The sequence below is a fragment of the Octodon degus genome, unplaced genomic scaffold (assembly GCF_000260255.1).
Source record: "Octodon degus isolate 3935 unplaced genomic scaffold, OctDeg1.0 scaffold00007, whole genome shotgun sequence".
NCBI classification, from domain to species: domain Eukaryota; kingdom Metazoa; phylum Chordata; class Mammalia; order Rodentia; family Octodontidae; genus Octodon; species Octodon degus.
This window is the reverse complement of record NW_004524583.1, coordinates 32,629,323-32,634,274: the sequence shown is the minus strand read 5'-3', so window position 1 is coordinate 32,634,274 and position 4,952 is coordinate 32,629,323. Positions and strand designations below refer to the sequence as shown.

The 4,952-nt window shown below is 42.7% G+C and overlaps 1 protein-coding gene across 1 annotated transcript in view; it reads right to left on the bottom strand.

Annotated features, from left to right (window-relative positions):
- Positions 1-4,952, bottom strand: part of Ptgr2 (prostaglandin reductase 2) — a 39,052-nt gene that overhangs the window by 15,176 nt on the left and 18,924 nt on the right. The window lies entirely within an intron of this gene.

Below are 4,952 nucleotides of genomic sequence, written 5' to 3'. Positions count from 1 at the left end.
CCCCCAGCACCACATGCCAGCCAGCCCCGCCCCCTGGTGGACTGAGCTGCCCCCCCCACATAAATAAAATTAAAAAACAAAAAACAAAATAATTATACTATCCTTTATCTGTTTTCTTTCTTTTTTTTCTCTTATTTATTTGGTACAGGCTCTTGCTACACAGTTTGGACTTGCAGTGATCCTCCTGTCTCAGCCTCCCCAGCACTGGGATTATAGGCGTGCACCACCATGTCTGGCTTCCAGGACCAGCATGGTGTACCTGGGGTTCCAGGGCTGCCATGGCATGTGGTACTGGGGATCAAACTCAGGTCTTTATGCTTGCCAGGCAGGCACTCAGAACCACCAAGCTATCTCACTAGCCCTCTATTTCTATTTTATTACCTGTAAAATCTGAATTAAAACATATATATATATACACTCCCTACTATACAGGTTTTTAAATAATTTGTAAAGAGTTAATTTTGGGAAAGTTTAATAAACCTCCAAAAGTAATCAGGATCTATCTCCTTGGTTCATTTGGGGTTTAGTTGGGGCTGGGTATATAGCTCGGTAGCACAAGTGCCTGCCTGGTAAATGCAAAGTCCTAAGTTGGATTCCTGGTACCAAGAAAAAAAAAACAACATCATTTGGGGTTGAGTTAGCACAAATAAGTAATATGGCAGTTTGGGCATGGTGGGGCATGCCTATAATCCCAGCACTTGAGGCTGAGGCAGGAGGATCACTGCAAGTTTGAGGCCAGCCTGGGCTGCAAAGTGACTTCAAGGCCATTGTGAACTGCACAGTGAAACTCTGTCTCAAAAGATTAAAAACAAAAAAGATGGCAGTCTGTATTCAATAGTTTTAAATGATTATCAGTTAAATCTTATATATAGATAAAAGACAGGCATAAAGGTCTGTAACGCACAGAAATGGTTCATGTATTATAATAGCTGCTTACTTAATAGTTGCTGACTAAAGTCAGTATGAAAATACTGAGGTAAATTTGTGATGCACGGTTATCATGTGCCTCCTGAATCCCTTGCTCTTTTCTAGCACCTATCCCATGCACACTCAGAGCTTCTTGGCTGCTCACTCTCTCACCGTAGCACACCAAGAGTTTATGCATACTCGCACGTGGAACTTTTTTTTTAATGTATCAGTTATTTAATTAGGTTCTTAGTAAGAAATCTGGATCACTATGAGGATAAATTTCATTTGTCAGAGCGAATACAGATTGCAGGTAGCACTGAAGCTGAGGAACAGCTTTGATTTTTACTAAAATCTTTTGAGTCCACCGCTTTCTGGTCCACCTCGCACTGCTCTGAAATCTGGTATCCCTCTTCCTCGGTGTCGAAGATCTCGCCCTCCTGGTGTCTGGGTTTCCGCAGCTGCTTCTTGAAGTAAGCATCAGTGAGGTGTTTGGGGATTTTCACGTTGCTGATATCAATTTTTGTAGAGGTGGCAATGACAAATTTCTGTTGTATTCTTCAGAGAGGAACACGATTAAGGCTAAGAGGCCGGTCACAAGTAGCAAGCCACTGGCCAACTGCTTCAGGAAGACCACTCTCTTGCCTCTGTGATGCCCAGTTAGGATCAAGATGGTGCCGTGGGTGATGCTAGCTCGGAGTTTCCTCATATGCTGACTGAAGGGTTTCTTGCTTCAAGAGCTTTCGGGGCACATCTTCAGTAGAGTAGTATCTAGGCATTTTTCAAAGCTTAACCACCTGGGAACCTCCATTCTTGTCCCTACCAATTGGTTTTGTGATCGTAACAAGAACTTGCTCCTTTTTTTTTCCCTCAATCTTTGATTTAGCAGCTGTATACTTTCCCTTGTACAAAGCCTTTCTGGAACATATAGATCGGGAGTATCTACCAATTCCTCTAACCACGAAAGGATTTCAGCTGCGGTGGGGCTGCCCCTTCTTGGACTTTTTTGCCTTTACCTTACCCTTTTTACCAGTACCACTGGCAGCAGCCATCTTGGCTTCAGGTTTCTTCTCTTTACGTCTGCTTCACAGGTTTTTTGCCCGCCATCTTGCCAGATGGGAAAGACACAGAACTCTTGACAGCATAGGTGTGAGGGGTTTTCACACTACTGAGTTCGTCTTACTAACTATACATCGTAAAATCCAGTTGAGTTCATATTAACATCAGGTTGCTGCTAGCGCAGATTCCCTGTTGTCTCATGTAAGATGGAGATCAGACACAGTCTAGTTCTAAAGCAAAAATAAAATGAAAGCTCATATTACAGGAAAGAACTACAGCTGACCACCCAGTGTCAGCACAGACGCTCAGGACAGGACACCAGCTGGACGCCACAGAATAGCCCAGGAAAGGTCAGGAGGGAGACTGTCCGAGGCACAGCAGCAGCCAGCAAAGGAGATCTTTCACTTGTATGGGGGCCTCATCCAATTCACCTAAGCATCCTGCTTCCCTACCTCAGCAAACTCAGGAGCTCGCCCTTTTGATTAACCACTCGCGTAGCCCCCCACCTTTTTTTTTTTTTTTTTTTTGGTGGAACCGGAATTAAACTCAGGCCCTTGCTTGACAGGCAAGCCCTTATTCTACTGAGCCATCTCCAGGGCCCAATGGCTTCCCCCTCTTAACACCTTGTGGTGGTTGATACATTGTGTTAACTTGAGATGTCACAAGCTTGGCTGAATGGGCTTGGGCTGGGCTTGGGCTTGGGAATTCCACGGGTGGGGAAGTCACTCACCCTAGAGTGACTCAGCACAAAAAGGGCTTGTAAAGGACTTGTGGAAGGCTTCTGCATGCCCTACTTCCTTGGAGTTCTGATCACAGCCGTGCCACTTCCTTGGAGGAGCTTGATCCGCATAGCTGCAGCCTCACCACTTAGGAGGAGCTCAGATCTTTGTAGCAGCCATCACCATTTTCCCCGAGGAGCTCTAGTCTTTGCAGTCCATGTGCAAGGAAGGGAGAGAGGCTTGACACACACAACTGCTGCTCCATCCTCTGCTCTTCACAGTTTTCTGCTGCCATGAACTGCTGCCTTCTGCCTTGTGCCACTGCTTGGGAGCTAGCTGAAGTGAAACCTCCACAAACTGTGAGCTAAATAAACCTTTCCCTTGCTAGGGTATTTTGTTCCAGCAACGAGACACACCCCAAGTGCGCCTGTCTACTTGCTTCCTACCAGGAGGCCAAACCTCCCTGTATCAAGATCGCAGAATCTATAGTGTCAGTGATGTGAGCCTGCTCTACTGAAGATACACTGTGCGAGTCTAGGCCTCCTATGCTTCTGACTCACTGGCTGTATGGAGATCCCTATTTTTTCCTCCTCAAGTTTGGTAATTTGTTAGAATGACTCATAGAACTTGGGGAAACACTTTATATTATGTTTCCCAGTCATGATAAAAATATGTAAACAGATACAAATGAAAAGCCAAGTGAAATACACAGCGGGAGGTCCAGAATGGTGCCAAGAGCAGGAACTTCTGTCCTTGAGGAGCTGGATGCACCTCCTTCCTGGTACCTGGGTGTGTTCAATGATCTAGAAATTCATTAACTGTCATTCTTTAGGAGTTGCTATACAGCTTAACTTCCAACCCCATTCTACTTGGTTTTTCTGTTGACCAGCACAGTCTGAGGCTGTGTAGGTACCCACACTGTGTCCTCATGAACACAGACTCAGATATGATGGAAAGGGGCTTGTTATCACACAGGAAATTCCTATTACATAGGAAATTCCAAGGTTTTTAAGCACTTTGAACTGGGAACAAAAGCCAGCTGTACTTATAAGGATATAAGAATACTGACAGGCAAAAAATTAGCTGCTAAATATTCCTTTTTTACATCCTAAAAGAAATATCTAGTTACATCTATGTTATTAGAAATATCAAGTTGACAAATAATTATGCAACATCTCTCACACAACCTAACCTGAGTGATAAAAAGAATGGCTCTCCAGAAATGATTTATGCTGTAACAGCAGGGATACAATCTAGGATATGCAAGCCTTGACAACCTGCAGAGGAATGCAAGGCCTTTTAAAGGCAAAGCAAAGCAAGTTAGTTGCATTAGTTGCTTTGAAACAATTATTCCCCATTAAAGAATTACTAAAGGTGACTGGCATCTGTCCACTAGTGGAGTGAGTTGATGAAAAAGCATCTCGTCTGTAGAAATAGTATTTCTGCAAGGTACAAGCCTGAGGTTTTCAGAGTCCTGATATTAGTTCTTATCAGAGGCATATGTTGATTAGGAGTTTTCCCTCCTAGCTTCCTAGCTCCACTTTGTTAGGGTTTGACATCGGCGATTCCATTTTGGTATTAGCAACTTTTTGGAACTCGTTAAGAATTTGTAATAAAACTACTAAAACTTTACAAAGCTTTTTATGAAAGTCACATTTAATAACATAATTTTCACTTCTATTTATGAGACAACTATCATTTTCATTTTTCACCTGAGGAACCTATGGTACAGAGACATATAGCAATTTCTATTATAATGTATCAATTAAGCAAAATTACATGAAGCTGCCACTTTTTTAGGTCAAAGGAAATAATGGCAATTTTACCTAGTTCAACCTAAGAGTTAATGTGAACTCTGGATTTCAAACAGATGAAATTTTAATTATAAAATAAATTAATTTCTTAGGTGGCCATTTCTCAGGAAATCTTAATGTATGTAATTACAGGGAGATTTTTTCTTTTTTGGTGATACTGTGGGTTGAACCCAGACCTCTGCACGGAGCTATGTCCCCAGACCCTTTAAAATTTTTTAGGGCTAGGGATCTAGCTCAGTGACACAGTGCCTGCCTGGCAAGCATAAAGTCCTGAGTTCAATTTCCAATACCAAAATAAAATTTAATTAAATTTTAGAAAATAGTGTTTTCTTTCTTTTTTTCTTTTTTTTTTAAGAGAGTCCCACTGGGGGCCAGGAAGATGGCTCAGTAGAATAAGCGCTTGCCTGGCAAGCGCAAGGGCCTGAGTTCAATCCCCGGTTCTGCAAAAAAAAAA